The sequence below is a fragment of the Lonchura striata genome, chromosome 13 (assembly GCF_050655825.1).
Source record: "Lonchura striata isolate lonStrDom1 chromosome 13, ASM5065582v1, whole genome shotgun sequence".
Classification (NCBI taxonomy): domain Eukaryota; kingdom Metazoa; phylum Chordata; class Aves; order Passeriformes; family Estrildidae; genus Lonchura; species Lonchura striata.
In genome coordinates, this window is record NC_140715.1 from 16473101 (window position 1) to 16484978 (window position 11878).

The 11878-nt window shown below is 42.7% G+C and overlaps 1 long non-coding RNA gene across 1 annotated transcript in view; it reads left to right on the forward strand.

Moving 5' to 3' along the window:
• LOC110470840 (uncharacterized) overlaps positions 1–11878 on the forward strand; it is a 226205-nt gene that overhangs the window by 178974 nt on the left and 35353 nt on the right. Inside the window, exons 12-13 of the long non-coding RNA XR_014958334.1 lie at positions 7622–7757; positions 9680–9781. This is a non-coding gene — a long non-coding RNA (uncharacterized LOC110470840). The remainder of the gene's footprint in view (positions 1–7621; positions 7758–9679; positions 9782–11878) is intronic.

Here is an 11878-nt window from a genome sequence, read left to right on the forward strand (position 1 = left end):
TCAGCCCTGTTTGCCCTGGGTCAGTGTGGCTGAACACTGCACTCCTGATGTTGTTTTGTGGCCACTGAGGTCTTGGGCAGAGGGAGCTCTCTCACAGGGTGTCAGCCACAGCCTGGGTTTCCTTTCTGTTCTCTTTTCCTTGTAAAATTTCAAAAACAAATAGTCAAAACCCCTCTGTGCCAGACAGGCTAAACCACCTGCAAGCTGCTCCAGAAAATCTAAACAATGCCCATGAATGTGCTGGGCAAGGCTTTGTGGTCCAGCTGGTGTGTTTTGGTGTGTCCCTGCAGATTCCTTAAAGGGCTGCAGCAGGACACAGCCTTCCTCTGAGCTCTCCCTCAGCTGCTGACAGCCACATCCCTGTGAGTTCATTCCAGCTGTACACCCCGAGCTGAGTGTTGGCAGGGCTGTGAGGATGGCAACTGCTCAGGGATGGTGACACCTGCTCATCTCCAGTAGAAACTACAGTCAGTCAGTGCCCAGGTGTGACCAAACCTTCCTGCAGGAACCTCCTCACCCAGTGCCTCTTGCTGGTGTCCCTTACTGCTGGTGTGCTGAAGTGTTATGATGATCTTTTGGCAATCTCTGATAGAAGAAATAGGACTCCAATTTAGAGCACAAAGAGAAGGCTCAAGGAATCTATCATTATTAATCCTGCTGTCAGTTTTAATTTTGGGGACATTACCTCACTCAACACTCGATGGAGAGAGCTGCCAAAAATGGTGATGTCATCATCACCAGGCACATCTGACCCTGGCTGCTGATTGCCAGTGTTGAGTGCAAGTTAATAAATCCCCTGGTACCTGGATACACTCTGGAGTTTTATTACAATGTAGGCATTCCGTGATACCCCGGCAATTAAACAGTCTGGGCAGGAAAGGAACCAAGCCACCATTTTCTCCTGTTTAGAGGAATTGTAAAATATAATTGTCTTTCAGGTCAGCTTCGTACAACTGTCATGTAAACCTTTGTCTGGATTGTGAGGAAAGCTTGGGTGTAGGCAGAAATTCAAGATGAAATATAAGTGAGAAATCAGATCTTCTTCCCTAGATTGACATTTGCAGAACAAAGTGGCTCCTGACAGTCAGGGCACTCCACCTCCAAGTGGCAGAAACATTTCAATTTCTAGGGAAAACTGCAATTCTGACATCTACATATGGATTTGGGAGTGAGGATCCCACCACTGCTGTGCCTCTGTCTCCCTGCCATGGCTGTGAGCTCCCTGCCACGGGAATTTTGGGTGCTGCTCAGAGCATCCAAGTCTGGACCCAGACTCAAGACCTGAATAGGAGCAACATAGATTTCTTGTGAGTGAGGGATCTTAGCTCATCTCCAGACGTAGCCACAGGATGAGACAGACACAGCATTCATAGGGTTGCCACATTGCCATGGCAGTAGCAGCATAACTTCTCCCAAATTTATAGAGCCCATTGAATAAAAGAGCAATTGAAGAAGTCATGTTGATGAAGCAAAGCCTTTGAAAATGGGAGCAGAGCTGGGGATTTTCACACCAGAGAAAGCTTTCAAGGCACGCTTGTTTGGCGCTGACATCTGTTTACCTTTAGAGGTCTATAAATAATATTACCTTTCCTCTTTACTGACTGCTGGAGATGATGCTTTGCTTCTGTTTATAGACCCCCTCCTCCTCTATCTTGATATTGGTGTTATCTGGCTGAGCAATTTGACATCATCATCATCACAGAGGTTTCTCTATCTCTATAGCAACATGTGATGATGCCACAAACAGAGGATTATGCAATCTGAGCTGGCTCAGATGGAAGGAGAGGCAGGGCTGGGACTTCTGATTTAAGCACAAATATCTCTAATAACAGTACGGGGAATACAGAAACTTGTTAGCAAAGGAAATGTTTTTTGGTATAAACATTCTCTCTTCCAAGATTTCCTCTGGTGGGAAAGTCCCTCCTATAAGTCCTTTTGTACACATACATGTATTATATATGCAGAGTCACAGATATTTGTGTGTAAATAAATAAATGCAAATACAAAATAATTCCTAGGATTTGTAGAGGTGTTGCCAGTTCCTTGCTCACAAACACTAAAGCATCCAGGATCTCCTGAGCTTCACCCATCCCAAGCAAAAAGGGGCACTGGGTCTGCCGAGACCTCCCACTCCCTCTTCATTAAAGGCCTGCCCTGCCAGCCCTGTGCTCTGTGACATCTGGGGACATTGGTGTCCTTGACTGGGTTGGATTTCTTCTTTGGATTCTTCTTTTTCAGACCCACCCTGGTCTTTACTTGGTTTGTCCTGTGATAAAAGCACAGCAAAAATGTAAGAGGAGTTCAAAAAACTCTGCATTCCCAAAAGCTATTTAGCAAACCTTAAGAAAATGCCTTTGTTGCCCTCTTCATGCCTCAGTTTCCCTAACAATAGGGAAAATAAATCTCATTCTTAGGGAGGCATTGAGGATAATTTTTCTCTTGTTTTTGAGTGCCTGACATTTTGGTGAGGGCATCCATGGCCACTTTGGAAAACATGCTTGTTTATCTTATTTTTATTGAACATATGAATGCGTCCTATCTAGCACATGTTGTCAGAATCAATAACTGTGTCTTGTTACCAGTTTTTCCATTTATGGCATATTGTCCTGACATAGCTGTAAAACCTCAATGAATATGGTTTTAATAACCCAATGGTATTTAATGTACAATCGCTGTCTTATTAAGTCTAAATTAAATCCTTACTTGAGACACTTAATTTAAAGTGTGACTGATCTTTTCCTGGCCTGGAAGGAGATACTTAAGTGACACTTCTTCCAATTTGGCCACATGGCTAAGAGGGTGGGATTTAAATAATATATTTTGATGATACCACTCATCTGGTAAAAGCTGAATTGCATCATTTTATGAACACTCAGAGACAGGATCAAATTAAACCCAACTTCCCACCAAGTTAACTCAGCTGAGTTTCAGAGCTTAATAGTGCATTCAAAACACACACTTATTGTGACTATCCACTCATCAGCATCTGCTTGGCTTTTCCAAAGGAAAAAATGAACTGCACCATATTTTTCTACTCAGAGCCTCTTGTGGGGTGCCTTTAGAGTTGACAAAGACAAGGCTTACATTCTGCTGTGGGCACACTAATAAAATAAACCTAATAAAATAAACATTACATGCAATAACGATGCTACTAAATCTAAGTTCAATGTGTAGCTAAAGTGTTACCCACAGATCTATTTAGAGTGATGTGCCTGGACTCTTTTTCCATCCTTTTCCAACCAAGAGTCACATAAACATTTGCTAAATTGAAAGCGTCATCAGAACCAATGGGAGCTCCACAAGAAATTTTGGCACGTGCAGAGCTGGGGAGGCCACTGAGCTCAGGGATAAATGACATGCTGTCACTTCCCTGGGCCAAGGCCACCATGGAAAAATGGCCAAACCTGAGGGTCTAGAAGGAAATTTCTGGACAAAAATGTCTGGCCAGACCCTGGACAGCATCACCTATGTTCTGTCTTACTTTGTGGCTGGGTCACACAATGATCCCCAAGTTGTATTAATGCAAATTGTGCAGCTGAAAGTGCACAGGAAAGGAAAACACCCTTTAGGACAGGCAGATGTGGAGTTTCAGTTTGATGTCTTGGGAACACATTGCACTGGGAGCCAGGAGAAGAAGGGGCAGTGGGGTAACTTCTATCAGGATTTTCATTTCCCTCTCTTTTTAACCTCTAGATCTTTGACAGCGCTGAAGGAAAGTTGGGCAGGGCCATCAGGACTGTAGCTCTCAGCTCAGATTCCAGCTGCATCTGAAGCTACTTTTTCTGTACTATTTATTGAAAATAAAGCCTGGAATATTTCAGCATAGTGTGGAAGCTTGTAATAAAACAAAACAAAATAAAAAGAAGGAAAGAACATTTCTAGAATTTCAGAAATCTTTTTATCTGTGGAAAAAAATATCTTCTAAGCAGTCTCTGTATTTGCTGGCTGCCACACCATGGCTCTTTGGGCAGTCACTAGAAGAATGAGAATGCAGTGGAGTTGCTGAAGAAATGTGCCCCCAAGAGGTGCTCTGGACAGGCTCTGTTCCATGTCTGTCTCCATATTGAACAAATTTGGTGATTTTTTTTTTTCTTCTTCTTCTTCTTTTTTTTTTTTTTTTTTTTCCTAGCAAGTTTGGTGGTGGTGTTGCTTGCTTTTAGAATGAACTTGCTCTTTGCACTACTTCAGGATCTTTATCAAAGCCCTGGCTGCTGGACTTATGGGGTTGCACAAGAGCTGCTTCTGTTACTTGGAAAACCAAAGGAAAACCCAGGTCCAAGTGGTTTCAGGGGTAAGGTTCAAAGTGTCCAGAAAAACCAGAGGTCAAGCCTGGGGACAATGTAAGCCTGTTCTTCTTTCCAACAGCCTCAAAGCACACTGTGAGGAGTTGTCCTGACTGCTTTAGAGGATGGAAAGTGCTGACAATGGTGCTGATGTGTGCAATAAGGGGCAGGACAGGGGCAGTTCATGGCAAGGGTCTCTAAGGTGAGAGGTTCCATACAGATGTTGGATTTCTGTTTGCAGAGTGCTCAGAGCTGTTTCTCTGGATTAAGACTTGGGGGTTTCACAGTGCCAGTTACTCTATGCAACCCCAGAAGGGGCTCGAGATAAAGCAAATGTTGTTGCTATAGAAGCTTTTGAAAATCACAGCCTGTCCTGAAAGCAAGGAGAATGTGCTCAGCTCAACGTCACCACCAGCAGAGCCTAACTGAGGGCAGTATAACACTTCAAGTGAAAATATTTCTGTTCCTATTATGTCTTCCATCCAAGAACTTAATGGCTATTTGGTTCAGCTCAGTCCTGATGATTGATTTCTCCTGGATGCTGGGGTGAGAATTGTTTTAACAGTTTACAGATGGACAAATGAAACAGGGAGGTGTCCAATGCATTGCCCAGCACTGTGAGCTAAGCCAGTGGCAGAACAGTTGTATCCCTGTTAGATCCCAGCCAGGTTTAATCCCTCTTTTTTTTTCTTCATTCTGTAGCAGTTTGACTTCTTCCCTAGCCTGTGTACAGTTTAATAACTGAATCACAGCCACAGGAAATGATGAGGCTGAAGACGCTGATGAAGACCTTTCATAGTGATATTTATCCTTCTTGTTCTAAATCTGGAATAATCCTTATTGCAATAATTTCAGTTCTGTGAGATTTATTAACTTTGCACGGTTGTTGCTGCTGCTGTGCCTGTGTATTTAACAGTCTTCCAAATAATTTACTCAAGCTCACAAGTTTTAGGAGCTTTTCCAGGATGAAAGAGAAGAGAAAATAATATGTTCACCCAGAGTGTTTTCTCTGTCCCTCTTTTGTCTATCATTAATTAGGAAGGGTTTCAAGTGATAAAACCAGCTTGTTGTTATAAGTCATCCACATGCTAAATTAAAAGTGGGCAAACTGACATGGCAGTTAAACCCTCAAAGCCTGAAATCAATCAATAAAATCTATGGAAAATTACTCTGAGCATATTAACATCCTTTAATACATAAATGCAATTTTTTCCCCCCACGTCTCTGCATAAAAGCTAGTCAGAAATTTCCTGTGCATCCCAATCTCATCTCAAGAGAGGTGTCATACACTCTCCTCTTTCCACCTGCACACTTCCACTCTTCACAGGAGTCCATAATTCTGGAGTGGAGATGCTGGGATAAAGCAGCTGAAGGAGGTTTGTGTTGTGTCCTCACTTTCTGGTAGATTTCCCCCAAAACATCTCTTTGACGCTTTCCTTAAATGTGACTATTCCAACCCTACTGAATGTGCATGCAGAGAGGACAAGTGGATGCACAGAGGTTTGAGGAGCAGAGCTGGTGCATCAGAGAGGTTTAAAGAGCAATGGAACTTAATGGTTTCTGGGGGCTGAGGACAAACACCATCCATCTTTCTGTGTACTCTTGCAAGCACTCAGCATTAATATCTGAGGGCCTTTTAGTGCCACTGAAGAATTTATTCTCACAACACCACTGGGAGAAGGGATTTCATGGCTTTAATTTCAGTATCAGTAGGAATTTGAGAAACTGAGCTGTAGAGCTGTTGCTTTCCACTCAACTCCTGTCTATGGGTATTGTCAAAAGATTACCAGACGAGATAAATGAACTAGAGAGTGTCCCAAGAATTCTATTCCCTTCCTATGCATCAGTGTTTCGAGAGCTCTAAAGACTTTGAGTGTGTGTAATTGTTTCAGATTTGGGCTAAGTCACCCCAGATAGAAAGTGCAACAAACTGAAGGGCTGGGGGTGTTTTTAATTGAATGGTAGAAAGCTGACAGTTTGCTGAAGGAGAAAAGAATCTGAGGTTGTGAAATGCAGGAGTTCATTTCTCTGCCAATAAAGCTCTGGAATGGGATTTCTAGATGTTTTCTATCAATAAATTGTTCTAATAAAATGTTGTCTTTACGCAAATTGAAATTTTTTGCAGGAAAATACTGACTTTGCTGAGTTGCCCCCTCCCCTTGGGAAAATTTAAACAGGGCTTCCTGGCTTCCTGCTGGGAAGATTTTTGCCAATTTTATTTTCTGCCTGAAGGGAGAAAAACAAATTGATGCATGTTTTCCAACAGCCAGCAGAGCTGGGAGGAGGAAGGAAAGGCCAATTGCCCTGGCTGTCTGCCTGCCACACAGCGTGGTCACCTCTGCCCATTGGGCTGGGTGGGAGAAGCAGAGGCAGGGGTCCTGGAGGGATGCTCTCCAAAACCTACCCAAAATGCTAGTGCCAGTTTGAATTATTGTTAACCTATTTTTTAAAAAAACAATTTTTTAACCTCCTGTGATTTTTTTAAGGAGAGAAGGATGTCAATTTGTTCAAATTTTTTTCTCCCTTTGGAATGGATTTGCACGTTCTGGGCTGGTCCCCTAGGCAAGACCTAAAAGAAAGTTAAAAGACAATTGCTTTTGAGAAGTCTACAATACCTTGGCAGCTGGAATTCCATCAGATAAGCAATATTTGATTAATATTGGACAGTAGGAGGAGACAAAATGGGATAGTATGGACATATTGGAAAAGCACTCACAAGAGCTACTCATGGATTTGCAATATTCCAGCATGGGCTGCCAATGCTGCATTAAAATATTGCCTCAAAAGCAATTCCTTAGACCCAGTCCATGATAAGCTGATGAGCAACCCCCTCCTTCTCCCTTCCACATATCTCCTTCAATGATATTTTCACCCACTTCCTCTATCTCCAGTGGCTCAAGCAAGGTTAGTTCAAACAAATTTAAAGCAGGGGTAAGTATTGCCAATTCAAATCACGGGTTTTCCAATCTGTGCCTGGAACTGTCCCCAGGGAAGGGATCCCTTGCTGAAACAGGTCATCACCCCTCTCGAGGTGAGAAGAATCAGGGGAGTGGTGACAAGGGAAAGGCAGGAAAAGGACAGAATCAGGAGGCAAGCAAAAGGTTTGCAGAGCAAGGAAAGCATTCAAGATATTACATTTCTTTTCTCACTGTACTTTACTCCAAATCCTGCCACAGCCTTCCAGGAGGAGGGGGAAGGGCATGGGCTGATTTGCATCTTATGTTACTGCTGACAGTAGGAGGTCTTAATTGGGGCACCAAAGAGCAGGTGTATGCTAGCGTTAATCTTCCCTTTCACCTGTCACTCATGCAATGAATGTGATCTCTCCCTCTCATTAGCAGCCCTCTGTCACATGCTGGGGAGCTTTGGAAGGGTCCCTCTGAAACTCGTTGGGATTGATTTTCCTGCCCATGCTGCGATATTATTGCCAGACCCTGGACAAGCGCTCCCAGGGAACACATCTGCCCGGTGGAGGTATGGATAAGCACTGCCTAATGGCCTCAAATTATGTGTGCCTGGTGGAGAAATGATCAGGAATTTGTGTATTGGTCTGATGATAAACAGATAGAGACCGGCTCGTTTCAAAAATAACGCATTGTGCGCTCGAGTGTTACAAAGATGACCTTAGGAGGAAAGTTAATTTAGCAAAGATACTCAATTTGGTGTTATCTCCAAATGTTGATTCCTGGAATCATTACTCACTCTATAGTCAGGCAAAACTTCCCTGGATTTCAAGGACTCCAGCTGGAGCCAAGAGGAAATTGGCCTGGGAGAGGATGAAATAGTAACTCTAGAATTTGAACCTCCATCTCTTGCAGTTCACCTATCACAGCAATAACAGCCTAATCCTTTGCTCGAGCCATGCAGAGTATTAGGAAACAATTCTGAGCAGCCAAGAGCAGCTAAACCTGCTTTGCTTTGCTCTTTGTGCACCCTGAACTATGTGTCTTGTGAGGAACCTGCTGTCAGGACAGCGATCTCTGTCTCCCAGCCACACATTTCCCACAAAGAGAAGGGGAAAAAGGCAAATCACCTCACAAAGAATTTATCTGAGCTTTTCACATTCTTCTAGTGCTGCTCTGGAACGCGTTCCACTCTGGTTCACTCAGAGGTGAAATAAATAATTATCTTTGGGGGAAAAAATTCACATGGCTAAAAGTATTATATTCTGAGCAACAGTTTGTTGGCTGTGAGTGGGATCCAGGGGGATGAGCATCAGCTGCAGCCTGGGTTCTGAGTCAGAGCAGAGTCCCGTGGGAATCACAGCTGCTCCAGGGCTCCAGTGTTCCTTATTTCCTCTAGGATGATGATGGCTGGCCTCTTCTTTTATCATTCCCCTCCGTTGCTGGGAGGTGGCTTTCTTTATCATCAGATTCCTTCCAAAAGCAGTAATACTGTGATTCAATAGAATGGAAACCAAGAAACAAACGAGACTGACACATTGCATTAGTAATGTAATTTGAACTCATAATCTGTATTTTCCTTGCTGAGGTTGGGTCATGGTATGAGACTTTTTTCTGAGATTAGGAGGAAAAAAATCCCTGGAATATCTAATTGTGCAGCCCTTTTTGGGATAAAATATTCAATATTTAGCTCTCCTGTAGAGGGAAACAAGGACTTTTATAGGAATAACCAATATTCACTTATAAAAGATCCAATATTCCAATAAGTGTGGCAAAAGTTGTGATGTCCACCCTGCTCTTATTGTAATTTCTCCATTGAGCAATGGAAAGCATTTTTCCTAAAATTCACAACTCCCTTATTGTCTGTCTTTTAGTGAATCTAAATAATTGAATTATTCAATTCTTGCGTTTACCTAGTGTCCTACAATCAAACAATTACCAAAACTACCAGGAAAAAGCACAGAATCAGGAGTAACAAGATTGACTTTAAGCATATGAATGTTACAGACTTCATAACTTGGCAAAGTGGGACAGGGAAGTGCCAGAATCCTTGAGATCCCTACAGTAAGGATATGCTTTGCCATGATTCTGGATGGGAGTCTAAAATCTCTGTTATTCCAGTCCATGAGTGTGTTGTCCTGAAATGCACAAGCTACAATTAGGAACTATTGGATAATAACTATGCCATGAAAACGTCCTAAACTATTAAAGAGCTGAAGATGATAGTGTGCTTTTAATGTTTCACATAAACCATTTGGGATTTGAAGAACTTTCAGTGCTCGTGATGAAGTTGGAATATATCCTTGCTTGGGTTAAAGGGAAGGAAGAGAAAAAGTCCTGAATTAAATTTTTGAGCTCAACACCCTCCTTTTTTTACATATTGCTCAATTCTAAACAGGGAAAATAAAATCAGCTTTGTTCATGAGCATATGCTTTTGACTTTTTTTCTTCTTGGAGCCTGTGAATTATTAATAAACTAATTTCTCTTTATAGTTCAATCTTTGGAGACTTAAAGCGCTCACTCAAATGCACTGAATAAGAGGAATGCTTCAGCTCCAATCAGTTCCCATCTTCTTTGGAAATGCTGGCCTTGAGGTATCTTTGAGTCTTTGAAATCAATCTTTTATTCAGCTGGGAATTTCTGATGGCTTGGAGGTCTGGTCTGTTAATTCTGCCTAATGCCCTGTTTAAGTTTGGGGTGTTTGTATCGGATGATTTTCTGCTTTTACTTTGCTGGAGGACTAAGAGCATCTCTTTTTCCCTTCACTACACCCCTCTTCCTTTGTCTCCAAGTGGGAGCAAAAATGTTTGTTGGGCTTAACAGGTAAGTGGGGGTGGGATGATCAAGAGAATACCCAAAGGGGCACCTAGGTGAGATCTTGTGGAGTTTTCCAAAGCCAGATGAATACAGCTTGATCTCTAGGATCAGGAGTGCAGATGTCAGAGGGATACCTGTGCTGTTTTGATGTTTTTCATCACTCCTGCCTCACCTGAGTGTTTCCAGTTCTTGGTTTATCAGTAGCACTACCACAACTAGGCAAGAGGAGAGGGAGAAATCAGGGAATGAAGGAGGCCAGGGCAAAACCCTGAAGTCCTGTGTCCACCAGGATGTGAACAGCCTGCAACAACTGGGCTGTCCAGTTTTGTCTGCTGTCTCTGGATCACTTGGACCAAGATTTGGATCATAGAATAACTGTGTAACATCTTCCATAGAGGGTTAGCATGAAACCAAAATTACAAGACTGGGAGTCTTTTTACTAAAAAATTGTGATTTCTTCTTCCCCAGAGCCTGGGCTGAAAGCTGGACAAATTCATTTCAGTTGTGATCCTGTGAAACAAAATCTCTCAATGATAAAGCAACATTGTTTGGTCCTTCCATTCTCATGCTTCTAAAAAAAGCTACCAAATGACTGAAAAAGGTCCACATGAAATTTAAAAATAGGCTGAGGGACTGGGTTACAAGTCACTGAGCTCCATGTGGTCAAATAAAAACAACTATAGCAAAAAATTGCAGTGCTAATTTAAGCCGTACAACAGAATTTTATTTACCAGAAATATTTAACTAAAAAAAACCTCATTAAGGCAGTGGCCTTCATTAACAAAAATGTCCTGTGCAGAGGTGACTTCCCAGTTAAAATTTTTTTGGAAAAAAATGTGACTCCTGAAAGAAAATTTAAAACAAAACAGTTAAAGAATAATGTCAGGATTTCTCTAATGTCTGATGTGTTTTTCTTCCTCAGTTCTTACTTCTGGGGCTGTTTGGAGACTCTTGATCTCCCTTGTGGGATAAATCTGGAGAAGCTCCATTGGATGCAGAGCTTGGCGCTGGCTCCGTGCTCTGGTCGTGCAGACCCGTGGTGTGAGCAGGGCTGGTGGTGGCACAGAGGGGCACAGCTGGGTTTTCTGCATGGGATTCATTTTCCAGCTCTCTCTGAGCAGCTCTGAAAGGCTGGAAAAACACATCCAAACTGGGAAAACACATTCAAATTGGGAAAACACATCCAAACTGAGAAAACACAGCCAAACCTGGGAAAGGGAAAGGTTTCACTCTGCTGGTGTGCAGGGGGATCCCCAGCAAGGGACAAAACCAATTTGATTCCAGCCTCCCGTTGAGGTTGATGGGATTTGTGTACCTCAGCCCATGAAGGTCTTTGGGAAATTCCAGCCATGAAGGTTAATTATAAGCCTTTAATTAATCAGACATTCACTGTGGGCTGAAGTGGTCTGGCTGTCTGAGCTCCGGCAGGTCCTTAATTAACACCACTGGGGGCTGGGGAATGGGGTGACTTTGAGGCAGCTGCAGGTCTCTGGTGAAGGCTGGAATGAGGAAGGCTGGAATGCTCGGGATGGGGGCTGGAGATGCTGCCAGGGGGCCAGGGCTGAGCCCTGGGCTGGGGACAGGGATTTGTGCCATCCACGTCTGGTGCAGTCAGTGAATGAGCCCCACTGGGCTCCCCAGGATGAACAGAGAAAAAAAAAATCAAGGTTTCGTTATTCCTTATGCATGAAAAATTAGAATAAATTGGCAACTGGAATAAAAAATCCAAACTGACACTGGCTTACTTGGTGAAGCTTTTTAAAACAGGCCTCTTAATTTAAAATTGCCTAAAAATTGAGGCAGCAGTAAATGATGTCTCTGAACTTTTCTTTTTCATAAATGTAAGGAGTAAATTTTGAATGACACAAGATTTA